Source organism: Macaca nemestrina, chromosome 1 (genome assembly GCF_043159975.1).
Source record: "Macaca nemestrina isolate mMacNem1 chromosome 1, mMacNem.hap1, whole genome shotgun sequence".
NCBI classification, from domain to species: Eukaryota; Metazoa; Chordata; class Mammalia; order Primates; family Cercopithecidae; genus Macaca; species Macaca nemestrina.
This window is the reverse complement of record NC_092125.1, coordinates 2,775,623-2,803,485: the sequence shown is the minus strand read 5'-3', so window position 1 is coordinate 2,803,485 and position 27,863 is coordinate 2,775,623. Positions and strand designations below refer to the sequence as shown.

Sequence of the window (27,863 nt, the reverse complement as noted above, 5' to 3'; positions counted from 1 at the left end):
AAGTAACCGGGCAACCTTAGGGCAAGTTTGCTTCCTCCCTACAGGACCACAGCTGATGTGTTCCTGAAGGCACCAACCCCCGGCTGGAGGCCAACCAACACAAAACCAGCCCACTGAACAAAAACACAACCAAGGACCCTGTAGAGTCCACTTCTCACCCCTGCGCCCTCCATTACATCCCAGGACTCTCAGCAGTCACTTCTCGCCCCTGCGCCCTCCATTACATCCCAGGACTCTCAGCAGTCACTCCCCAGCACCAGCCCAGAGCCCAGCAGCTCCACTGGGTGGCTGGACCCAGAAGAGAAAAACAATCACTGCAGTTCGGCTCTTGGGAAGCTCCATCCCTAGGGGAGGAGGGAGAACACCACATCAAGGGAGAACCCCTTGAAACAAAGGTATCTGAACAGCAGCTCTTGAGTCCCAGATCTCTCCTCTGACATAGTCCACCCAAATGAAAAGGAACCAGAAAAACGATCTGGTAATATGACAAAACAAGGCTCTTTAACAACCCCCCAAAAGATCACACCAGCTCACCAGCAACGGATCCAAACCAAGATAAAATATCTGGATTGCCAGAAAAAGAATTCAGAAGGTTAATTATTAAGCTAATAAAGGAGGCACCAGAGAAAGGTGAACTCCAACTTAAAGAAATCAAAAACTTATACAGAATATGAAAGGAAAATTCTTCAGTGAAATAGCATAAATAAAAAACGATCACAACTTCTATAAACCAAAGAAACACTTACAGAAATGCAAAATGCACTGCAAAGTCTCAGCAATAGAATTGAAAAAGCAGAAGAAAGAACTTCAGAGCTTGAAGACTGGCTTTCGAGTGAACCCAATCCATCAAAGACAAAGAAAAAAGAATTTTTAAAAATGAGCAAAGCAAGAAGTTTGGGATGATGTTAAGCAAGCAAATCTAAGAATAATGGGTGTTCCCAAGGAAAAAAAAGAAACCTAAAAGTTTGGAAACACTATTTGAGGAAATAATCAAGGAAAACTTGTCTGGCCTTGCTAGAGATCTAGACATCCAAATACAAGAAGCTCAAATACCTGAGAAACTCATCACTTAGGCACACAGTCAAGAGGTTATCCAAAGCAAAGACAAAGGAAAGAATCTTAAGAGCTGTGAGGCAAAAGCATCAGGTAACCTATAACAGAAAACCTATCAGAGCAACAGCAGATTTCTGAGCAGAAACTGTCAGAGGCATGTGAACCAGGGCAACTCCATCTTGAAGTTCAAAAGGCATATGGTGGCACACAGTGAGTAAAATGAGGCTGAGACTTACTGGGCTGCATTCCCAGACCGTTAAGGCATTCTAAGTTACAGGATGAGACTCAAGTTGGCACACGATACAGGTCATAAACACCTTGCTGATCAAACAGGTTGCAGTAAAGAAGCCAGCTAAAACTCACCAAAACCCAAAGTGACCAGAGGTCACTGGTCGTCCTCACTGCTATGCTCCCATGAGTGCCATGACAGTCTACAAATGCCATGGCAACATCAGGAAGTTACCCTATATGGTCTAAAAAGGGGAGGCATGAATAATACACCCCTTGTTTAGCATATCATCAAGAAATAACCATAAAAATGAGCAACCAGCAGTCCTCGGGGCTGCTCTGTCTATGGAGTAGCCATTCTTTTGTTCCTTTACTTTCCTAATAAACTTGCTTTCACTTTACTCTGTGGACTCACCCAGAATTATTTCTTGTGTGAGGTCTATGAACCCCCTCTGTAACAGAACCCTATAAGCTAGAAGGGATTGGGGTCCTATTTTTCACCTCCGTAAACAAAACAATTATCAGCCAAGAATTTTGTGTCCAGCCAAACTAAGCTTCATAAATGAAGCAAGATACAGTCTTTTAAGACAAATACTGAGAGAATTCACCACTACCAAGCCAGCACTACAAGAACTGTCAAAAGGAGCTCTAAATCTTGAAACCAATCCTCGAAATACACCAAAATAGAACCTCCTTAAAGCAGAAATTTCACAGGACCTATATAACAATAACACAATAAAAAAAAAACATACAAGGTAGTCAGACAACAGACAGCACAATGAATAGAATAGTACCTCACATCTCAGTACTAACGAACAGCACCATGAATAGAATAGTACCTCATGTCTCAGTACTAACGCTGAATGTAAATGACCTAAATACTCCACTTAAAAGATATGGAATGGCAGAATGGATAAGAATTCACCAACTAAATTTCTGCTGTCTTCAGGAGACTCACCTAACACATAAAGACTCACACATAAACTTAAAGTAAAGGGGTGGAAAATGACATTCCATGCAAATGGACACCAAAAGTGAGCAGGAGTAGCTATTCTTACAGACAAAACAGACTTTAAAGCAAGAGCAGTTAAACAAAACAAAGAGGGACATTATATAACAATAAAAGGACTAGTCCAACAGTAAAATATCACAATCCAAAATATATATACACCTAACACTGGAGCTCCCAAATTTATAAAACAATCACTAATAGACCTAAGAAATGAGATACATGGCAACACAATAATAGTGGGGAACTTCAATACTCCACTGACAGCACTAGACAGGTCATCAAGACAGAAAGTCAACAAAGAAACAATGGACTTAAACTATACCCTACGACAAATGGACTTCACAGATATTTACAGAACATTCTACTCAACAACTGCAGAATATACATTCTATTCATCAGCACATGGAAAATTCTCCAAGATGGAACATATGATAGGGCACAAAACAAGTCTCAGTAAATTTAAGAAAATCAAAATTATATCAAGTACTCTCTCAGACCACAGTGGAATAAAATTGGAAATTAACTCCAAAAGGAACCCTCAAAATCATGCAAATATATGGAAATTAAATAACCTGCTCCTGGATGATTGTTGGGTCAACAATTAAATCAAGATAGAAATTTAAAAAGTCTTTGAACTGAACAATAACAGGGACACAACTTATCAAAACCTCCGGGATACAGCAAAAGCTGTGCTAAGAGGAAAGTTCAGAACATTAAATGCCTACATTGAAAAGTCTGAAAAAGCACAAACAGACAATCTAAAGCCACACCTCACAAAACTGGAGAAACAAGAACAATCTAAACCCAAATGCAGCAGAAGAAAAGAAATAACAAAGATCAGAACAGAACTAAATGAAATTGAAACAGACAAAAAAAAATGCAAAAGATAAATGAAACAAAAGGCTGGTTTTGAAAAGATAAATAAAACTGATAGACCATTAGCAAGATTAACCAAGAAAAGAAGAGAGAAGATCCAAATAAGCTCAATTAGAAATGAAATGGGAAATATTACTACTGATACCACAGAAATACAAAAGTTTATTCAAGGCTACTATGAACACCTTTACACGCCTAAACTAGAAAACCTAGAGGGGATGGATAAATTCCTGGAAATACACAACCCTCCTAAATTAAACCAGGAAGACATAGAAACTCCAAACAGACCAATAACAAGCAGCAAGACTGAAATGGTAATTATTTTTAAATTGCCCGTAAGTAAAAGTCTAGGACCGTAAGGATTCACAGCTGAATTCTGTCAGACATTCAAAGAGGAACCAGCACCAATCCTATTGACACTATTCCAGAGGACAGAGAAAAAGGGAATCCTCCTTAAATCATTCTATGACGCTAGTATCACCCTAGTACAAAAACCAGGAAAGGACCTAACAAAAAATTAAAACTACAGACCAATATTCCTGATGACACAGATGCAAAATTCCTCAACAAAATACTAGCTAACTGAATCCAGCATCACATCAAAAAGATAATTCATCATGATCAAGTGGGTTTCATACCAGGGATGCATGGATGGTTTAACATCCACAACTCAATAAATGTGATACGCCACATAAACAGAATTAAAACCAAGAATCACGTGATCATCTCAACAGATGCAGAAAAAGCATTTGACAAAATCCAGCATCGCTTTATGGTTAAAACCCTCAGCAAAATGGGCATAGAAGGGACACACCTTAAGGTAATGAAAGCTATCTATGACAAACCCACAGCCAACATTATACTGAACAGGGAAAAGCTGAAATCATTCCCCCTGAGAAATGAAATCAGACAAGGATGTCCACTTTCACCACTTCTATTCAACACAGTACTGGAAGTCCTAGCTAGAGCAATCAGACAAGAGAAAGAAATCAGAGGTATCCAAATCAGTAGAGGAAGTCGAACTGTGGCTGTTTGCTGATGATATGACTGTATACCTAGAAAACCCTAAAGACTCATCCAAAAAGCTCCTCGAACTGGCACATGAATTCAGCAAAGTTTCAGGATACAAAATGAATGTACACAAATCAGTAGCTCTGCTATACAGCAACAGCAACCAAGTAGAGAATCAAATCAAGAACCCAACCCCTTTTACAATAGCTGCAAAAAAATAAAGTAAAACAAAATACTTAGGAATACACCTAACTAGGGAGGCGAAGACCTCTTCAAGGAAAACTACAAAACACAGATGACACAAACAAATGGAAACATGTCCCATGCTCATGGATGGGAAAAATCAATATTGTGAAAATGACCATATTGCCAAAAGCAATCTACAAATTCCATACAATTCCCATCTAAACACCACCATCATTCTTCACAAAACTAGAAAAAAAAAATCCTAAAATTCATATGGAACAAAAAAAGAGACCACATAGCCAAAGCAAGACTATGCAAAAAGAACAAATCTGGAGGCATCACATTATCCAACTCCAAACTATACTACAAGGCCGCAGACACCAAAACAGCATAGTACTGGTATAAAGATAGGCACAGTGAAACAGAATAGAGAACCCAGAAATAAACCCAAATACTTAGAGCCAACTGATCTTCAACAAAGCAAACAAAAACATAAAGTGGGGAAAGGATACCCTATTCAACAAATAGTGCTGGGACAACTGGCAAGCCACATATAGAAGAATGAAACTGGATCCTCACCTCTCACCTTACACAAAAATCAACTCAAGATGAATCAAAAACTTAAATCTAAGACCTGAAACCATAAAAATTCTAGAACATCGGAAAAACCCTTCTAGACATTGGCTTAGGCAAAGACTTCATGACCAAGAACCCAAAAGCAAATGCAACAAAAGCAAAGATAAATAGATGGGGCTTAATTAAACTAAAAAGTTTCTGCACAGCAAAAGAAATAATCAGCAGAGTTAACAGACAAACCACAGAGTGGGAGAAAATCTTCACAATCTATACATCCGACAAAGGACTGATATCCAGAATCTACAAAGAACTCAAATCGGCAAGAACAAAACAATTCCATCAAAAAGTGGGCTAAAGACATGGACAGACAATTCGCAAAAGAAGATATACAAATGGCCAAGAAGCATACGGTAAAATGCTCAACATCACTAATTATCAGGGAAATGCAAATCAAAACCACAATGTGATACCACCTCACTCCTGCAAGAATGGCCATAATCAAAAAATCAAAAACATCGATTATTGATATAGATGTAGTGAAAAGGGAACACTTTTACACTGTTGGTGGGAATGTAAACCAGTACAACCACTATGGAAAACAGTGTGGAGATTCCTTAAAGAGCTAAAAGTAAATCTACCATTTGATTCAGCAATCCCACTACTGGGTATCTACCAAGAGGAAAAGAAGTCATTATACAAAAAAGATACTTATACTTGCACGCATTTATAGCAGCACAATTTGCAATTGCAAAAATATGGAACCAGCCCAAATGCCCATCAATCAACAAAGAAAGAAAATGTGGTATACATATACCATGGAATGCCACTCAGCCAAAATAAGGAACAAAATAATGGCACTTGCAGTCACCTAGATGGAATTGCAGACCATCAATCTAAGTAAAGTAACTCAGGAATGGAAAACCAAACATCATATGTTCTCACTCAGATGTGGGAGCTAAGCTATGAGGATGCAAAGGCATAGGAATGATACACTGGACTTTGGAGACTCAGGAGAAAGGTTGGGAGGGGAGTGAGGGATAAAAGACTATACAGTGGGTACAGTGTACACTGCTTGGGAGATGGATGCACCAAAAGCTCAAAAATCACCACTAAAGAACTTATTCATGCAACCAAACACCACCTGTTCCCCGCAAAAACCTATTGAAATTAAAAAAGAAAAAGAATCTCAAAGAAAAAATAATAAGGCACAGCCCTGGACCCATAGATCTCCATGTACTAAAGGAGAATGATATCGTACACACCCCCAGCCCCCGACAAAAAAAAAAAAAAAAAGTCCTTTTTTAAAACTTTGGTAGAATATACATAACATAAAATTCACTATTTTAACCATTTTAAGTGCACAGTTCAGTAGCACTAACCATATTCAGATTGTTGTGCAACTATCACCACCATTAATGTTCTTTTTAACATAAATTTAATTAAAATTTAGAGACATTTCCAATTAGATTAAAACACTTCATAAAGATACTGACTGATCTCTCCATATCAAATTCAAATCTAGTCCATAAACTGGTGAAAAGTATTCTATATCCTTCCAATAAAAAAATGTTGTCTTAAATTATCATACAGTTTAATTATGAATATACTCCTCCTGAGAAATGGTTTTAAAATTCCATTTAATTCAATTACTACTTTAGACATACTGAATTGAGATGCTTTAACGTTATCTCCCCCAAATCACCTGGGTAACAGAAAAGCAGATATTTTTAAAAATCTGTATTATAAAATAAAAATAATAAATCAGATGGTAAAATTAGCAGTGACAAGGATCAGACAGGACTGTGTCCAGTTTCAAGGTGGTCAAGGGCACTAAAAGTCAACCTGTAATACTAACATCAATGACAAAACAGAACAGCTCTTTCTAAGCACTTCTGATATGACAGGCACAGTATGAAGCTCTTTATATCTATTAACTCACACTAAATTTGAAACAGTTCTGTATAAGCTAAGCAGTCTTATTATGCCAACTTTAGAGATATTTCAATACATTTTCAAAAGATAAAAAATAGATGGAGTAGTACACACTGCTAAGGCATCATACCATAAAGTGAAAGTGGCAGATGATACTGAAAGGATAAAAACAGAATCCTGCAGAGAAGCAGAACTTGAATACATCAGGTACCTCACCCCTGAAAGAACAGAAGTGAGTTATGGGGCATAAAACAAGGGAAGTGGTTAAAAGTCTAAATAAAGCAACGTCAAAAAATTCCATCCACCCCCAAGTGCAGAACTCTAGCTTCTAGATATCAATACTCCAGGCAACAAACCAAACCCAAGCGATGGGCCCTAAAGTTCTTGCTTGTAACCACACACTATCCTACCATTCTTAAATAAAACTGGATCAAATCACATCAACATTTAGCTGTTCATGAGACACACTTCAAACCAAAGGACATGCAGTGGTGGCATGAAAAGGATATGTCAGGCGAATATTAACTGCAAAAAAACCTGTGTAACTACATTAGTTTCGGAAAAAAAGAGACTTGAAGGTTAAATGCGTTAATAGAGATAAAGCCAACACACGATGACAAAAGAGTTCCATCACCAACTGTTACACACAAAGTAACCAATCTACCCAGTCTCACAATGTATAAAGCATACGTCACAGATCTCCAAGGAAAAACTGACCAAAACACAGTAAGTTAAAGCAGGGCCTGGAAGATAGCAGGTACCATATAAGAGTTAGATTATCGAGAGAAGCCGCTCCGGATGTTTAACGTGGGTTCTCTTCTATTTCCTAGGTGTCTCGGATGGTTTGAGAAATAAAGGGAAAGAGCACAAGAGAGAGAAATTTAAAGCTGGGTGTCCAGGGGAGACATCACATGTCAGCAGGATCCCTGATGTTCCCTGAGCCGTAAAACCAGCAAGTTTTTATTAACGATTTTCAAAAGGGGAGGGAGTGCACGAATAGGGTGTGGGTCACAAAGATCACATCCTTCACAAGGTAATAAAATATCACAAGGCAAATGGAGGCAGGGCGAGATCACAGGACCACCAGATGAGGCGAAATTAAAATTGCTAATGAAGTTTCGGGCACGCATTGTCATTGATAACACCTTATCAGGAAACAGGGTTTGAGAGCAGACAACCTTTCTGACCAAAATTCATTAGGTGGGAATTTCCTCATCCTAATAAGCCTGGGAGCACAACAGGAGACCGGGGCTTATTTCATCCCTTGGCTTTGACCATTAAAGACTGTACACCTTAAAGGGGCCGTCTATAAGCCTACCTTCAGGGACCATTCTCTTTCTCAGGGATGTTCCTTGCTGAGAAAAAGAATTCAGCGATATTTCTCCTATTTGCTTTTGAAAGAGGAGAAAAATAACTCTGTTCCATCTGGCTCACCAGCGGCCAGTTCAAAGTTACCTCTCTTGTTCCCTGCACATCGCTGTTAATCCTGTACTTTTTTAAGATGCCCAGATTTCATATTGTTCATACACACATGCTCTACAAACAATTTGTGCAGCTGACACAATCATCACAGGGTCCTGAGGCGACATTCATCCTCCTCAGTTTACAAAGAAGATGACGGGATTAAGAGATTAAAGACAGGCATAGGAAATCACAAGGATATTGATTGGGGAAGTGATAAGTGTCCATGAAATCTTCACCATTTATGTTCAGAGATTGCAATAAAGACAGGTGCAAGAAATTATAAAAGTATTAATTGGCCGGGCGTGGTGGCTCAAGCCTGTAATCCCAGCACTTTGGGAGGCCGAGACGGGCGGATCACGAGGTTAGGAGATTGAGACCATCCTGGCTAACATGGTGAAACCCCGTCTCTACTAAAAATACAAAAAACTAGCCGGGCGAGGTGGCGGGCGCCTGTAGTCCCAGCTACTGGGGAGGCTGAGGCAGGAGAATGGCGTGAACCCGGGAGGCGGACCTTGCAGTGAGCTGAGATCCGGCCACTGCACTCCAGCCTGGGTGACAGAGAGAGACTCCATCTCAAAAAAAAAAAAAAAAAAAAGTATTAATTTGGGGAACTAATAAATGTCCATGAAATCTTCACAATTTATGTTCTTCTGCCGCAGCTTCAGCCAGTCCCTCCATTTGGGGTCCCTGACTTCCTGCAATATTAGATATTATAAATTCTCTTTCAGAAATTCATAGATCAAGAAGATAAAGAATAAGTAGATAAAGAAGATAAAGAATAACACCAGTCTGGGCAACATAGTGAGCCCTCATTTCTACAAAAAAAAAAAAAAATTAAAACATTAGCCGGGCATGGTGGCACAAGCCCGTGGTCCCAGCTGCTTGAGAGGCTGAGGTGGGAGGATCGCTTGAGCCCGAGAGATTGAGGCTACAGTGAGCTGTGATCACACCACTGCACTCCAGCCTGAGCAACAGAGTGAGACCCTGTCTCAAAAAAAAAAAAAAAAAAATTAGGAATCTAAGAATATTACTCAAGATTCAGTCAAGATTTGAAAACAAGAGAATTCTGGGGAAATGATGGCAGTGATGTAATTTTTTAATCTCCTTGACTCTCCCCATAAAAAAAACAGAGCAAATAGGACAGCAAAACCTAATCACTATTCCCCACCCTGGAAAACATCAATAACAAAACTGAAAATATGAGTGGGTGGAAAAAACTATGAGTGCTTCTGAGAGCAGAATTAAATCAGTATCTTTATTGTAGGAAACAAGGCAACTTAGCTTCCAACAGACATGTAAACAAGAGGCCCCACATTGCTGAAAGATGTCCAGCACAGAATGCCAGGCCAATCTGAGAAATGCAGCCAAAACCGGGAGAGGGTTTTCTTTAGGAAACCTCTTTAAGACGAAATCCCCCGGCTGCCCTGAACCCTGCCTTCCTTAGACCTGGCTCCTCAGATTTTTTCACTTCCCTCTCTCTTGCTAAGTTAATCAGAGGCTATGTCTGATGACGAAAAGTAACAATCCACGAATACATACAAAATGTTTGTTCCTGGTTTTAAAAAATAATGAGCAGAATCAAGATACCTGAGAGGCTCAGGCGATGAACAGCTAGCAAATATCAATCCTTCATTTCCTCCTCCCCCCCATAGCTACCAAACAAAGGCTATAATAAATGTTGACATAGAAGTCTGGTAAACTAACAAGATAATTCAGAGTACTTGAATAATTTATCTGACATTTAATGTGTGATGATGAAAGGAATGAAAGAAATCAGGCACATTCCTCAGCCCCGGGCTCAACTTCCCGAGCCCAGTACAAACACATCCCCCATATATCTCTCAACTTCCCGAGCCCAGTACAAACACATCCCCCCATATATCTCTCAACTTCCCGAGCCCAGTACAAACACATCCCCCCATGTATCACTCAACTTCCCGAGCCCAGTACAAACACATCCCCCCATGTATCACTCAACTTCCCGAGCCCAGTACAAACACCACCTGAAAAGTCTCCGATAAGGACAGAGCCGTTCGTGGATTTACTGAAAGTGTGGGAACCAATAGAAAACTGCTAAATGTATGACTTAAAATGTTAACCAATTGTAGTGCTGTAACCAAAAGAATTCCTTTGTTCCTCTGTAACTTGATGTATCCTATTTACCTCGGGCTATAAAAGGCAAGCACTTGCATTGTTCGGGGCCCTCCTGTATGTGGTGGAACGGAGGGACCAAGTTCGAACTTGTAGTAAAAGATCCTTGCCGCTTGGCTTTGACTCTGGACTCTGGTGGTCTTCTTTGGGGAACAAACGGTCTGGGCATAACATCTGGGGGCTCGTCCGGGATTCCCCAAGCCTACCAGACCCGTGGTCAACGGATCTACCAGGATCGATCTGCTGATAGGTGAGCCGGCTCGTCTCTGTTTGTCTGTCTGTGTCTGTTCTGAACCTGTATCTGTGACTCACGAGGTCTGAAACTGAGGCTGATGCAGTCCTGGCGGACGCGCTATAGGACGGTCAGCGGAGACCGGTGGGAGACGTCCCCTGGCTCTCGTCTGATGTAGATTTCTATCTGAACTGATTCTGACCCCGGCTCCCGGAGCGCGCCTGCGGCTGTCTGAACTGATTCTGACCCAGGCTTCCGGAGCGCGCCTGTGGCTGTCTGAACTGATTCTGACCCGGGCTTCCGGAGCACGCCTGCGGTTGTCTGAACTGATTCTGACCCGGGCTTCCGGAGCGAGCCTGCGGCTGTCTGAACTGATTCTGACCCGGGCTTCCAGAGCGTGCTTGCGGCTAGATATTATTAATACGCCAGATTTCCTTTACAGGAATTCTAACCCATATTCTTTTGCAGAAAGAGACTACAAATTATTACAGGATGGGTAATACCCAGAGCACTCCCCTATCTCTCCTTACAAGTAATTTCAAGGATGTTAGAGCAAGGGGCCATGATCTTAGTATGGAAATCAGGAAGGGAAAGCTAATTACTCTGTGCCACTCTGAATGGCCTGCCTTTGATGTGGGGTGGCCACCCGAAGGGACGTTCCGACTTCCTGTCATCACTAGAGTAAAGTCCAAGATTTTCCTACCTGGGCGTGCGGGCCACTTAGATCAAATCCCATATATCCTCATATGGCAGGACCTTGTTGAGAACCCGCCTCCCTGGCTGTCACCTTTCCAACCAGCCCCTGAACCTTGTAAGGCACTGGTTGCTCGGCCGCTAAAATCCAAGCAGCCAACTGCCCCCCCCATCCTGTTCTACCTGATAGCGGGGACCCACTGTCCACAGAACCCCCTCCGTACCCCTCTGGGACCCAGACCCGCCCCCCGGGCTGAGCCGCGGGAAGGAGCAGGCGGACGGGAGGCGGCCGACGCACACGGACCCGCTGAAAGTGAAAGTAACTTTGAAGGGCCGGCGGGGCGGACGCGAGGGTGCACTTCGCGGGCTAGCTCCCCCCCCAGCCGCCTGACTCCACAGTGGCTCTACCCCTTCAGGAAATAGGACCCCCAGATGACACGGGAATCCCCAGTCTCCAGTACTGGCCATTCTCTACCAGTGATCTGTATAACTGGAAGACCCAGAGTGCTCGGTTTTCAAACAACCCCAAAGATTTAATGGCTTTACTGGATAGTGTCATGTTCACCCACCAGCCTACTTGGGATGATTGTCAGCAGCTCCTCTGAATCTTGTTCACAACGGAGGAGTGAGAGAGAATACAGGCCGGCGTGGGACTACAACACAGCAGAAGGTAGGGGACGGCTACACCTTTATCGCCAGACTCTGATGGCGGGTCTCCGGGCAGCTGCTCGCAAGCCCACTAATTTGGCTAAAGTATACTCTGTTCTGCAGGGGAAGACAGGGAGCCCCAGCTACCTACTTAGAAAGATTAATGGAAGCTTTTAGACAGTACACCCCCATAGACCCAGAGGCTCCAGGAAGTCAGGCAGCTGTTGTAATGTCTCTTGTAAACCAGGCGGCCCCAGACATTAAAAGGCAGGACCTCCTTCAGATAGCCCAGCGGGTTTACAATAACAGAGCAAACACCCTGAAATAACCTTACTACAGTATGTTGATGATCTCCTGATTGCTCCTGAGACCCAAGAAGCTTGTATTCAAGGGACCAGGAGTCTCTTACAAGCTCTAAAGAATCTAGGCTACCGAGCCTCAGCAAAGAAAGCTCAAATCTGTAAACCAGAAGAAACATATCTGGGGTACCTGCTAAAAGGAGGGCAGCGCTGGTTAACAAACGCCTGGAAGCAGACTGTTCTGCAGATCCCCAGGCCACACTCCACCCGACAAGTAAGGGAATTCCTGGGGTCGGCAGGATTTTGTAGACTATGGATACCTGGGTTCACAGAGCTGGCTAAACCCTTGTATCAGGCAACACGGGGGCAGCAGCCATTTAATTGCACAGAAGAAGCCGAGTCGGCTTTCCAACAGATCAAAACCGCCCTACTTTCTGCACCTGCACTGGGACTACCTGATGTCACCAAGCCCTTCCACTTATACATGGACGAGAGCAAGGGTGCCGCCAAAGTGGTAATAACTCAGAACTTAGGCTCCTGGCAGAGGCCAGTTGCCTACCTGTCAAAGAAATTAGACCCAGTGGCTGCCGGGTGGCCCCCTTGTCTCCGAATGATTGCGGCCACGGCCCTGATGGTACAAGATGCTAATAAACTTGTCATGGGTCAAGAATTACGGGTCGTTACCCCACACGCCATCGAGGGTGTACTCAAACAGCCACCTAATCGATGGATAAGTAATGCCCGGCTCACCCACTACCAAGGACTACTACTGAATCCCCTCAAGATAACTTTCCTGCCCCCAACAACCTTAAGCCCTGCCTCGCTGCTGCCCAACCCAGACCTGGACGCCCCGCTCCATGATTGCACCGAGATACTAGCTCAGGTGCACGGAGTTCCAGAGGACCTGCAGGACCGCCCACTTCCTGATGCTGACCTAGTCTGGTTCACTGACAGGAGCAGCTTCGTACACCAAGGCCAGAGTTACGCTGGAGCGGCAGTGACTTCAGAGACTGAGGTAATCTGGGCGGAACCCCTGCCCCCGGGGACATCGGCCCAGAAAGCCAAACTGATAGCGCTCACCCAAGCTCTGACCTTAGGGGCAGGGAAGAAACTGACAGTATACACAGACAGCCGATATGCTTTTCCTACGGCACACATACATGGGGCCATTTACAGGGAGCGAGGGTTACTAACGGCTGAAGTAAAAGAGATAAAAAAACAAGCAAGAGATCCTAGCCCTGTTAACAGCCCTATGGAGGCCAGAAAAGTTAGCCATTGTGCATTGCCCAGGGCATCAGAAACCAACCACTCCAACTGCTCAAGGCAACTTTCTGGCAGACCAAACTGCAAGAAATGTGGCAAAGGCTCCCAGCCAACTCCTTGCACTCCAGCTCCCTAACCCGGGCCCCCGGGACTTGCCATATCTCCCTGATTATTCAGAACAAGATCTCCAGTGGATTGACAAACTTCCCCTGAAACAGATCCAGAATGGGTGGTGGACTGATACTAATGACCAAACCATCCTACCAGAACAATTAGGACAACAGGTGTTAGAACACATCCACCGAACCACCCACCTGGGTGCTCGGCGGATGGTAGACCTGATCAGACGCTCTAAGCTCAAATTCAGACATACAGCCGAGACGGCCAGCAGCATCGTGACAAGTTGCAAAGTCTGCCAGCTTAACAACGCCTACCCCCAATCCCAGGCTGCAACAGGAACAAGGCTCAAGGGAACCAGGCCCGGTATCTACTGGGAAGTAGATTTTACTGAGATAAAGCCAGGAAAATACGGGTATCGGTACTTACTTGTCTTTGTAGATACTTTTTCAGGGTGGACTGAAGCATTCCCAACCAAAAGGGAAACTGCTCAGGTTGTAGCAAAGAAAATCCTGGAAGATATCCTCCCCAGGTATGGCTTCCCCGTCCAGATAGGGTCAGATAACAGGCCGGCCTTCCTCGCTAAGGTAAGTCAGGATTTGGCTTCCATCCTTGGGGCAAATTGGAAATTACATTGCGCTTACAGGCCCCAGAGTTCAGGACAGGTAGAGAGGATGAATCGGACCTTAAAGGAGACCTTAACTAAACTGACTATGGACACTGGCGCTAATTGGGTGGTCCTTCTCCCCTACGCTCTGTTCCGGGCCCGTAATACCCCTTACAGACTGGGCCTTACCCCTTACGAAATCATGTATGGCAGACCCCCATCCCTGGTTCCCAGCCTAAAAGATGATCTGCTCAAATCTGAAACAGAAAATGTCTCTGAACTCTTATTTTCCCTACAAGCCTTGCAGAAAATTCATCAAGAGATCTGGCCCAAGCTAAAGGAACTATATGAGACCGGTCCCCCGCCGACACCCCATCCGTACCAGCTGGGAGACTGGGTCCTGGTTAAGCGACACCGACAAGAGACCCTAGAACCCAGGTGGAAAGGATCGCTCCAGGTACTCCTAACCAAACCCACCGCCCTGAAGGTAGAAGGCATCGCATCGTGGATCCATTACACCCACGTCAAGCCAGTGGACCCAACCTCCGACCTTCTGGGGCCAATCACGGCAGCGGCTGAAGCACCGGCCACCTGAACTGTGGACAGAGCTAAGAACAACCCCTTAAAACTCACCCTGCGCCGGCAGCATAGCTCACTGTAAACATGCAGTTAGGTAGTCTAACCCTAACGTTAGTCGCCCTAGTGGCCGCTGGGGAAATCACAAAACCAGCTCTTAATCCCTTTGTCTGGAGATTCTGGCTTTATGAAAACTGAACCCACCCTGGGCAACCTCATAAGCCCGGGAAATTACTGGCCAGTGCTGATTGCCCTTCCTCAGGGTGCAATAGCCCAATTCTACTAAATTTTACTGGTTTTCAAATAGCCAAACCTATGGCACCAATAATATGCTTTGAGTTTGATCAGACTAAATACAATTGTAAACACTATTGATGGCACCAAAATGCTGGCTGCCCTTATAACTATTGTAACATCCATAGATCCCGTTATTGGGGAGAGGAAGAACAGTTAGACCCTAAGTGGGCCTTCCATCGTAGACGGGACGGAGACTTTTCATATACATGGATAGTTAAAGACCCCTGGAACTCCCGCTGGACCATGCCTCAACATAGGGCTGTATACTACTCCTCCTCCTCCACATGGCCTAGCAGTCACCTCTACCTGTGGCGAGGTCTAGTGCAGGTACTGCCCCTGATCCATGGAAATATCCAACGATAAGAAAACAGACTAACACAAGACTTACGTCCTTTCTCCTGGTTAAAATTGTTACAAGAAGGATTAGAACTTGCTAACCTTACAGGACTTTACAGCCTGTCTGGCTGCTTTCTGTGTGCCACTCTAGGGCGTCCACCGCTAACTGCTGTCCCTCTGCCATGGGGATCCTCTACCTCTGCCCAAGCTAACAACCTCCGAAACCTCTCATATGCCCCTATCCTTAACGTGCCCCTATACCTAAACCCCAGTCAGGAGAAGTTTCCCTACTGTTTCTCAGGAACCAATTCCAGCCTCTGCAGCATCACTGCAATGCCCCCTAATATCACCCTAAGGGCTCCACCAGGCATATTCTTCTGGTGTAATGGAACATTATCTAAGAACCTATCTGGTCCCTCTGTTACCAACCTACTGTGTCTTCCTGTCACACTAGTTCCCCGGTTGACTCTACTAACTGCCGGCGAGTTCCTGGGGTACACCGGTAACTGGACTAGTACTGCTATTCACCCAGTCCCTAGACCGAGACCTGCACGAGCCATATTTCTCCCCCTCATTGCGGGAATCTCCCTCACCGCATCCCTCATTGCGGCCGGACTGGCGGGGGGAGCCCTAGGTCACACCCTCATAGAAAGCAACAAGTTGTACCAACAATTTGCCGTTGCTATGGAGGAGTCGGCTGAGTCCCTTGCCTCCCTTCAGCGGCAGCTTACGTCCCTAGCCCAGGTAACCTTGCAGAACTGGAGGGCCCTAGACCTACTCACTGCTGAAAAAGGTGGTACATGTATGTTTCTAAAGGAAGACTGTTGTTTCTACATAAATGAATCAGGGCTTGTAGAGGACCGGGTCCAACAGTTACGCAAGTTAAGCACAGAAGCAAAAACACAGCAGTTCGCTTCAGCTGCAGACCAATGGTGGAATTCCTCTGTGTTTTCCCTGTTAGCCCCCTTCCTTGGACCCCTGCTAAGTCTACTATTTCTGTTTACCGTAGGACCTTGTGTTGTTAACAGAATTTTACAGTTTGTCAGGGAAAGGTTTGACACCGTACAACTCATGGTCCTCAGAGCCCAATACCAACCTGTAAACGCTGAAACAGAATCAGACTTATAAGACCCAAGATTGGCTCTAAAGGTTCCTGAAGAAAGGGGGAGATGAAAGGCATGAAAGAAATCAGGCACATTCCTCAGCCCCGGGCTCAACTTCCCGAGCCCAGTACAAACACATCCCCCCATATATCTCTCAACTTCCCGAGCCCAGTACAAACACATCCCCCCATATATCTCTCAACTTCCCGAGCCCAGTACAAACACATCCCCCCATATATCACTCAACTTCCCGAGCCCAGTACAACCACCACCTGAAAAGTCTCCGATAAGGACAGAGCCGTTCGTGGATTTACTGAAAGTGTGGGAACCAATAGAAAACTGCTAAATGTATAACTTAAAATGTTAACCAATTGTAGTGCTGTAACCAAAAGAATTCCTTTGTTCCTCTGTAACTTGATGTATCCTATTTACCTCGGGCTATAAAAGGCAAGCACTTGCATTGTTCGGGGCCCTCCTGTATGCGGTGGAACGGAGGGACCAAGTTCGAACTTGTAGTAAAAGATCCTTGCCGCTTGGCTTTGACTCTGGACTCTGGTGGTCTTCTTTGGGGAACAAACGGTCTGGGCATAACAATGGCAATTCCTTAACATGAGTTATTTAAATGTTTGGGATTGTTTTTACATATTAAATGACTAAACAAACAAATCTAAATTCTTAGTTTCAAAAAAAAAGGCAAGTTGAGTCCAAGAAAAAAGTTATGCGTGCTTGACTAAACCAACTACTGAAACTTTGATGCGTTACTGCTTTTCTCTTTGGGGCATGGTTCAGAGCAACAGCACCCTGGCAAGGCTCCCCTGCAGAGAAAAACTTGGGCAGCAGTGAGAGGGAACAGGAAGTTGGCAGAAACACAGCCACCAGATCGTACAAGAAAACCTTCTTTTTCTCTTTAAAAAAAAAAAAAAAAAAGCAAGATGGTCACAACTGTAATTTCAACCTCAGTGACACGCCTGGGGAATACAGAATCGTCTCAAAAAACAAAACAAAAAATTGGCCAGGCACGGTAGCTTACTACGCCTGTAATTCCAGCACTTTGGGAAGCAGGCGGATCACGAGATCAGGAGTTTCAGCCCAGCCTGACCAACATGGTGAAACCCCGTCTCTATTAAAAATACAAAAATTAGCAAGGCGTGGTGGTGTGCGCCTGTTATCCCAGCTACTCAGGAGGCTGGGGCAGGAGAATCACTTGAACCCAGGAATTGGAGGTTGCAGTGAGCCAAGATCGTGCCATTGCACTCCAGCCTGGGTGATAGAGCGAGACTCCATCTCAAAAAAATAAAAAATAAAAAATAAATCACCACACGTCATTTCAAATTGAACAACAAAGCCGTATTTTGTGGGGGGGGGAAGAGAAATGCACATGTCAAATCAAAAACATAATTAATTAGCAGTTTATAGGAAAAGGACCACTTATTTTAGGGAGCTTCAGAGGCTAAAACAAGAAACAGTGAATGGAAGTTAGAGGAGAGCAGATTTTACCCAAATTATAATGATTTTTCTGGCAACAGCACCTCTTCAGAAGTTTAATGCAATGCCTTGAGAAGCGTGGGGTGCCCAGTGACTTGACATGTTTAAGGAGAATCTAGTAGTAAGTATTTTGCTAGACATGAGGTGAGGGAATTTCCAATACTGAAAAAGAGGAGTTAGAGAAGTTTTCTTCCAGCTCCAAAATTGTTTGGCTCTGTTTCTCTTGTGCAACCAATAAATATAAACTAAATTTGAAGATGACATAAGTTGTGCATTTTTTTTAATACTTTAAGTTCTAGGGTACATGTGCACAACGTGCAGGTTTGTTATGTATGTATACATGTGCCATGTTGGTGTGCTGCACCCATTAACTTGTCATTTACATTACGTATATGTCCTAATGCTATCCCTCCCCTCTATCCCCTCTCCACAATAGGACCCAGTGTGTGATGATCCCCTTCCTGTGTCCAAGTGATCTCATTGTTCAATTCCCACCTATGAGTGAGAACACGAGGTATTTGGTTTTCTGTTATTGCGATAGTTTGCTGAGAATGATGGTTTACGGCTTCATCCATGTCCCTACAAAGGACACAAACTCATCCTTTTTTATGGCTGTATAGTATTCCATGGTGTATATGTGCCACATTTTCTTAATCATTCAGTCTGTCACTGATGGACATTTGGGTTGGTTTCAAGTCTTTGCTATTGTGAATACTGCTGCAATAAACATACATGTGAATGTGTCTTTATAGCAGCATGACTTATAATCCTTTGGGTATATACCCAGTAATGAGATGGCAGGGTCAAATGGTATTTCTAGTTCCAGATCCTTGAGGAATCGCCACACTGTTTTCCACAATGGTTGAACTAGTTTACAGTCCCACCAACAGTGTAAAACTGTTCCTATTTCTCCACATCCTCTCCAGCACCTGTTGTTCCCTGACTTTTTAATGACTGCCATTCTAACTGGTGTGAGATGGTATCTCATTGTGGTTTTGATTTGCATTTCTCTGATGGCGAGTGATGATGAGCATTTTTTCATGTGTCTGTTGGCTGTACGAACGTCTTCTTTTGAGAAGTGTCTGTTCATATCCTTTGCCCACTTTTTGATGGGGTTGTTTTTTTCTTGTAAATTTGATTGAGTTCTTTATAGGTTCTGGATATTAGCCCGTTGTCAGATGAGTAGATGGCAAAAATTTTTTAGCAAAGTATAGTAGTCTCAGAAGAGTAGAGAACATGCTGTTTGCAAAGTGTTTGTCTAAAAAGTCCATCCAGAACTGAAGTTTCTGAATGAAAAACTGCAACCTCTGCCTCCCGGGTTGAAGCAATTCTTATGCCTCAGCCTCCTGAGTAGCTGGGATTACAGGTGCGCACAACCACGCCCAGCTAATCTTTGTATTTTTAGTAGAGATGGGGTTTCACCATGTTAGCCAGGCTGCTCTCAAACTCCTGACCTTAAGTATCTGCCCGCCTCAGCCTCCCAAAGTGCTGAGATTACAGGCGTGAGCCACCGTGCCTGGCCAAAAAATAATCTTAAAAAAGTAAGTTAGGAATGTATCCGTCACAGAAAAGTGATTTTTACCTTTTTCCCCTTCATTTCAAAGATGAATATTAGTATTGTACCTCCAAATAAGAGAAGATATTTATATTATTTTTTACCAAAATAAATGGGATCGTTAGCAACCCACCCTCTTCAAAAAAAAGTAAAAAGGAATCCCCTATCACTTGATCATACAAACCCTGACTCTAGAGAATGGAGTGTCATATCAAAGACAATTCTTAGGTAACGCAGTGCCTCAGACACAGTGGTTCATGGAGCACAAGTTATGTCCTCTCTTCTGGGTACAGGCTGGGCCATAATTAGTTTCTCCAACAGCTTAAGCTACTGAAATGTAAAAAGAAAAATAAAAACTGGGCAAAATTAATTGTTCTTCCAGTCTTCCAGTATACAAATTAAAAACTTAGATACGGGTATAGCAGGAACAACCATCTCTAAGAAATTTTTTAAAAGTGGGGAAGGAAATTAATTGGATCCTCAAATCTCAACTATAGGGATACTATTTTAGGGACCATCTCTCTATCCTTCTTGGGTGTCAAAGGCAAAGAGTCTCTCCGTATTTAGAAACTCTGCCCTAAAACAATAAAACCAGTGACCAGACAGAAGGAAGGAAGTTTCCTGGAATGGATATAGAAAACAGAAAAGTCCTAGTGACTCCCAAACTCCCCCCAGCCCTAGGACGTGCAGAATCCACTTTAAACTTCTCATGGAGAAAAAAATTCATTGACAACACATTCCTATATAATAAACGCCTTATTCAGCGCTCCTTCCTAGTAACGTGTTTCCCTAAAAGTCTCTGGGATGGTTAATTACTGAGTGTCAACTTGATTGCATTGAAGGATGCAACATACTGTTCCTGGGTATGTCTGTGAGGGTGTTGCCAAAGGAGATAAACGTTTGAGTCGGTGGGCGGGGAAAGGCTGACCCACCCTCAACCTGCGTGGGCACCACCTAATCTGCTGCCAGCGCAGCTAGAATAAAAGAATAAAAGCAAGCAGAAGATCGTGAAAAGGCTAGACTGAGTTAGTCGTCCCACCTACACCTTTCCCCCGTGCTGGATGCTTCCTGCCCTCAAACACTGGACTCCAAGTTCTTCAGTTTTGGGACTCAGACTGGCTTCCTTGCTTCTCAGCCTGCAGAGGACCTATTGTGGGACCTTGTGATCATGTGAGTTAATACTTAATAAACTCATATATATAGATAGATAGATATTCCATTAGTTCTGTCCCTCTACAGAACCCTGACTAATACAACCATTTAGCAGTTGTGTAATACTAAGCAGTTTAACCTCTGGAAACCATTGAACTAAAATGAGAATCAATAATACTAATAACATTACATGGGTGCAATGAGATTTAAATAAAACTTAAAAACTTAATATCATGCTTGGTTCACAGAAGTGCAGTAACTATTACTCATTATCATCACAGTTTTATTATTATCATTTTAAGATTTTTAAATCGCCAACTTTCAAGATGTTTCTAGATGTCACCTGAAATATCTTAGTACTAACAGATTAAACAATATTAATATATTAACTAGTTTAGCCACTGTACAAATTCAGAATTTTATAAACCTTTGAATGTTTACAATCCTTGGAATATTTTTCCTAGTTATTTTTGGGAAAATTTCAGAATTTTTAAAAATTAAAGTGATTACACCCACCATCCACCTATCAAATGGCTGTTAATACACACCGGTAGATGTGGTCAAAATTGTACAGACTCATAGGAAAACAGAATTGATTTGGATTCATTTTTCTTTCTTTTTTATTTTTGAGGCGGGGTCTCGCTCTGTTACCCAGGCTGGAGCACAGGGGCGCAAACACAGCTCACGGAAGCCTCTATCTCCCAGGCTCAGGAGATCCTCCTCCCTCAGCCTCCCGAGTACCTGGGACCACAGGTGCATGTCACTACACTTGGCTAATTTTTAAATTATTTGTAGAGACAGGGTCTCCCTATGTTGCCCAGTCTAGTCTCAAACTTCTGGACTCAAGCAATCGTCCCACCTCAGCCTCCCAGAGTGCTAAGATTAGAGGAGTGATTAGATTAGAGCCACTGCACCCAGCCTTGGATTCCTTTGTCTACATTCCATTTCGTTTCACATTTCTAACACAAAGTATAAAACAAAAAAATGTAATGGTGAGTATTTCTAGGAAAATTAATCTATACTTCACTGGCACCATATACCTTCCTAGGAGACACACAAGCACCTTAAATCCAGCACTTTGGGAAAAGCACAGCAAAAGATGTGGACCCAATTAGAATCAGAGAGGCAGACCAGCTACTTGAGTACTCCCCTTCCACTGTCGTCAACCCTCTAAATTAAAGCTAATGTCCTCGTGGAGCCTGTGCCATCTGATAAACACAAACCCCAGGTATGAATTCAGCAAGTGCTCAGCAACCGGCCACCGTGGGCATCACCGCGTAACGTCCCGGGTGGATGACAGCGGAGAGGGTAATGCAGTCACTGCTTCTTGGAGATGGCAATCAAGAAAGACAGATCAACACACATCACTTGCAGAATGAACCATAATACAAAACCACATCTTGAGAAATGACACAGACTATACAGGACCCCAGTTCAGGTGAAGGAAAGTCATAACTTTTTTATTCATAACTTTCATAACTTTCTGATGAATAAAGAGTGAGCGGCAGAGAATGGTGGGACTATTTTGGGGGACAAGGAAAGAAAATGTTTTAGCAGTTTCGGGTTCAAAACATGCAGTACTTACTAAGGGCGTACCCTTGTAACGTCTCGTAGCCTCAATTTCCTCCTCTGCAAAGTGGGAATAAGTGACTTACGGGACTGCAAGGCAAACTATGAGACGATCTACATGGAGCGCCTGCTAACACAGCACCGAGCAAAGCATTTAGTGCAGAGTTAAAATGGAGGCTGCTGGGTGTATTCTGAAATTGCTCAGGATAATTTTTCCATCTCTATGCCCTATCAGAAAAGCTTCTTCTCTATCTCTTCCACGGTTGCCAAAAACCAAAGAAAGCTACATCTACCTGTGCCACAAATGCAGTCATCTCCACCCAGGTACACAGACCATTTATTAATACCACTTTCTGAAACCCACATGTACCCAGACTACTTGGCTCTAATTTCAAATTTTGACGAGTATCCTAAGTATTTGATAACTCAATCTACATTCACTGAAGTCATAATTTTTAATGTGATCAGAATAACTGACTTCCAAGTGGTCTAATTCAAGAAGCTCTAACTTTAAAGTTGTAAAAATGCTTTTTGAAGGTGGCATTTGTACAAAAAAATCTGAGAAGACTGTTAAATATTCAATAATATTAAAAGGCAATTGCGACTCCTAACGTTCTGTTTGCTCTAGGCAAGGAAATGTCCGTAACAAGGAACAAATTAAAACACCACGGTCCCTGTGTTTTAAAACAACATGGTTTTAAACTCTCCTCCTCATACTAACAGTATTTAAAAGATTATACACTGCACGTTTTAAGCCACTCGGACAGCTAATAATTAGAAATAAGTGAATTAAGAATCAGTATTAAAGTACACTGGCTTGTTTTTCAGGTAGAGCACACCAAGTAGACTGGAGAAAGCTGTGACCAAGATGAACTGCAGAAAAGGAATTTTTTTCCTAGTAACAACACCCATCCCTATATAGGCAACCTCTTCAGTCTAGTCTAGTAACACAACCCTGATCATCTAAGAGATGTGTTCAATTTCCCTAAGTCTTCTTGAAATCTAAAATAATAAAAAAAAAAAAGAGTAAGAAAAAAGTCTGATTTTTCCCAAAGCTTGAAATCAAACACCCTTTAAATATATAACTATTGCTACTACAAATATCACAGTAAATACATTTTTTAAAAGTACCATGGATAAAATTTCAAATAAGGTATAAGAACATTTGATCAATATTTTCATAAATATACTATGACCTAAGCCTTCAAAATGGCAAAAGATGCCCACCTTGAGTTCAGTTCCAGAAAATATTTTGTCACTCTAGAAAAATTATCTCTTCTACTTCCTCCAATCAGAAAACAACACATCAGCTCCATTCTTCTCCTTCAGCTTTGGTGGTGGGAAAATTAAAAACCAAATTCACGAATTAGAGTTGTTTGTTCATTTCAGAGGCCTGAAGGCATCTTCTCCTTCTGCCTGCTTTAAATATTTGCTCTTCTCTTTTACAATTAAGTATAATACTTTGTTTAACTTTTAACTATAAATTGCCTCAAGTCTCCTTGGAAGTAAGCAATGACAAAAATCTCAATTAATTCTCTCTTTTGGAAAATAAAATGATACTTTAAGCTTATAAAGAAAGACTAGCATGCTACCTAGTTCCTAAGTAAAGAAACCTTCAAAGAAGAGGCCTTAAGAGACGTGGAATTAAATGTTACAGCTGCAAGTGCACTATAATTACAAATTCTCATCGATTTTTATTAAGAGGTCAATCATCTGCTGATAGCCATGGAATGAGAGTTAACAGGGGTTGGTGCAAGGGTTTTGATGCCTGCTGGTCCTCCGCTAGTGAGCATGTTGTATGCCCAAGAGAAGGCTCTCCATGGCCCTAAAATACCACTCAGATATTTTTCTTATCAAACACCCATCTGAGTTTGAGAATATCTTTTTATTCTATTTTTTTGGCACACATCAGTGGTAGCAGCCAGAGAGTTTAAGAATACCTTGAGATGAAGTGCAGACATCCCTCTAAAAGGCTATGACTCCACATCATTTGCTGCTTAGTATGAATCACTTTATTCACATAATCTTATGTCCTTTTTCCACTTAGCGGAGATTTTAGGAATACAAATTTTGCATAGAGTAGGTAGAGAAAGGGGAGTTAACAGTGATGAACATTTTAAAAGCCTAGAAAGAAGAGAGGAGAAAATGCAGTATAACAGAAAGGGAGTTAGAATGTATGAGAACATCTCATTCCATAAAGTTTTGATTCAGGCCCAACATGCTCTCAAGTATGAAATACAGAAAGTACAGCGAGGAGGAAAATCTCCAAGAGAACTGAAGAGAACTGTACCTTAAGCCTGGCTGCTTCATTTATTGCTCTCCATCTACAGGCAATGAATAAATTTATCTACCCCAAAGGTATTCTAATCGTAATAATAAAAGCTACCTAGTATGTTGAATTTTCATATTACATGTACGTTGTAAAATTAAGTTTCTCCAATGTATAAAAAAGACTGAAAAGAAATAGACCAAAATATTGCATTTTTTCTTTAAGTGATATGAATTGGGGTGATTTCCCCCTCCTTTTATTTTTTCCCTTTTTCAGTTTTATATAACAAGATTATTTTACCTCCATGATCAAATAAACATAAACATTAATGAAAAGGAAATATATATTATTTAACAGCCTTAAATTGTGTCTGGTCTAACCCTGGGCATAGAGAAAAAGACAGACAGACAGACAGATAGGCATGTCAACTTTAATTACAATTTATTCCAATGTTTAGAATAGTAAACAGAAATATATACTTTATTCAAACATAATTTAAACTAAATATTCTCTATTAATTGAATTTATTTCTAACTGGCATTAGCTACAAAGGATGTTATCAAATGAAATATTTCTTAGTTTTTGATAACATGAGAAGCTGACAACTTACAATAATAAAATCAGTATCATATGTTAAATACAAAAATCTAACAGTTCTGGATTTAATATATTCCATAATATAAAAAGCAATCATTTCAGAAAAGAAACTGTTATTAAAAAGAAGAAAAGCTTTTGCCATATGGAACTTGGGTTACTCTGCCTTTTTCTGAAAAGATGTCTCAGCTTCATCTGATGGTTCATATTTTATCATTTTCTTTGACTTATATGAACTTGAAGGTCATCCAGATAAAGTAAAACTTTATTCTTTTATATTAACTTTTATTTGATTTGGAGTTAGTCAATCAAAACATTACTTGTTTGAAAATACAGACATGGAGAAATCTTTAACAAGAGATATGACAGAAATCAAAGGCTATTCCACAAAACAACCCTGCCATTCATTCGCTGATTCATTCTTTCAACAAAAATATACTGACCGCCTTCCAAATGCCAAGCACTTAATTCGAAACACGGCGGGCGCGGTCCACTGTTTACCCAGAAACCACCCCGCTCTTTCCTACCATGAGGAAATACTGTGATTTGCTGAGGTAGCAAACACAGAGCTCTCGATTTCAGGGAGAGGAGACTGCCAGAGCCAGGAGAATAAATTATGATTAATCTAAACTTTAAAAAAAAATGTATGCCTCATGGCCACTGGCCACTCTAAGAATAAGCCATGTGGCCCGGTTTTGGCTAATGACCTGTAAACAGGTACACGCACTTCTCATTATTCATACATTCCATATTTGCAAATTCACTTATTCACTCATATTTATCTGTAACCCCAAAATCAACAGTCACAGCACGTCTGCAGTCAGTTGTGGACAGGAGAGCAAAGGCCAAAAATTGGTGTCGCCCAGTGTGTATGTTCCCAGCTCTCAGTCAAACAAGACACTGCCTTCCCGGCTCTCGGCCAGACCAGGCACTGCCTTCCCGGCTCTCAGTCAGACAAGACACTGCCTTCTCAGCTCTCACAGTGTAAACGTCCTTTTCGCAGTCACTTAGTGCTCTGTTTTTCTCATTTTTCTCGATTTGACTGTATGGCCCCTAAGCACAGTACCACAGTGCTGTCTCGTGTCCCTAAGCACAAGAAGGTTGTAACATGCCTCAGAGAGAAAATACAAGTGTCAGATAAGCTTCACTGAGGCATAAGTTATGGTGCTGCTGACCCTGAGTTCAACGCTAATGAACCAACGATATATATTACATAAGGTGGCCGGGCATAGTGGGTCACGCCTATAATCCCAGCGGGAGTGGGAGGCCAAGGCTGGTGGATCACTGGAGGTCAGGAGTTCGAGACTAGCCTGGCCAACATCTCTACTGGCCGGGTGCAGTGGCTCAGGCTCATGTCTGTTATCCCAGCAGTTTGGGGGGCCGAGGCGGGCGGATCACCTGAGGTCAGGGGTTCGATACCAGCCTGGCCAACATGGTGAAACCTCATCTCTACTAAAAATACAAAAATCAGCTGGGCGTGGTGCCTCGTGCCTGTAATTTCAGCTACTCGGGAGGCTGAGGGAAAAGAATTGCTTGAACCTAGAGGTGGAGCTTGCAGTGAGCCGAGATCACGCAGTTGCACTCCAGCCTAGGCGACAGAGCAAGACTCCGTCTCGAAAATTAAAAAAAATAAAATAAGGTGTCTTTTAAAAGAAACACATAATAAAACAAGGTTATGTACTGATCAGGTGACAAATATGTTGTGACTAGAGGCGTTCAGGAACCTAATCCTGTATATCTGCTAGGAGCAAAGAATGGCTCAGTACTGGCTAAGTCAGTTTTCACAGTGACTTTATAAAACATAACTACTGGAAATAATAAAAATGAACTGCACGTCTAATGAGAGACTTTTTACCAATTCTCAACCTTCTCAGCACAAGACACACCATGAGAATAAATGCCACCACTCTGTTACATCAAATAGCCAACTTTCAATTTTTGGATGAGAAAAATAAGTTAACTATTTGCTTAAGCCACCACAGCGGAAGTGTATTCACAAAGATATAGCAAAATGGTGCTTCCTCCTTTTCAATAAACAGTACAGTGGTCCTGAAAGACCACAGCAAAGACATTCTACATTCTAGAATACCAAGTCTTACGTATGCTGCTTATTTTCTAGTCAAATAGAATAGCGCCTGTTAACACTTATATTTCTGCCCTTGAAGATTAAGGTCAAAAGATCGGCAATAATGTGAACTAAAATCTAATTTTATTTTCTTTTTTTTTTGAGACAGAGTCTTGCGCTGTCACTCAGGCTGGAGTGCAGTGGCATGATCTCGGCTCACTGCAACCTCCGCCCCCCAGGTTCAGGCAATTCTCCTGTCTCAGTGTCCTGAGTAGCTGGGATTATAGGCGCATGCCACCACGTCTGGCTAATTTTTGTATTTTTAGTGGAAACAGGGTTTCACCATGTTGGCCAGGCTGGTCTCAAGCTCCTGACCTCAAGTGATCGACCAGCCTCAGCCTCCCAAAGTGCTGGGATTACAGGCGTCAGCCATCACACTCGGCCTTAAAATCTAATTCTTAATAAAGTTTTGCACTTTATTATTAACTTAGAAATATGCCTAGCTTCTCAAAAA

General features: G+C 42.3%; 1 protein-coding gene across 10 annotated transcripts in view; it reads right to left on the bottom strand.

Annotated features, from left to right (window-relative positions):
* LOC105474705 (SET and MYND domain containing 3) overlaps positions 1-27,863 on the bottom strand; it is an 813,173-nt gene that overhangs the window by 661,239 nt on the left and 124,071 nt on the right. The gene's annotated exons all lie outside the window — the stretch shown is intronic.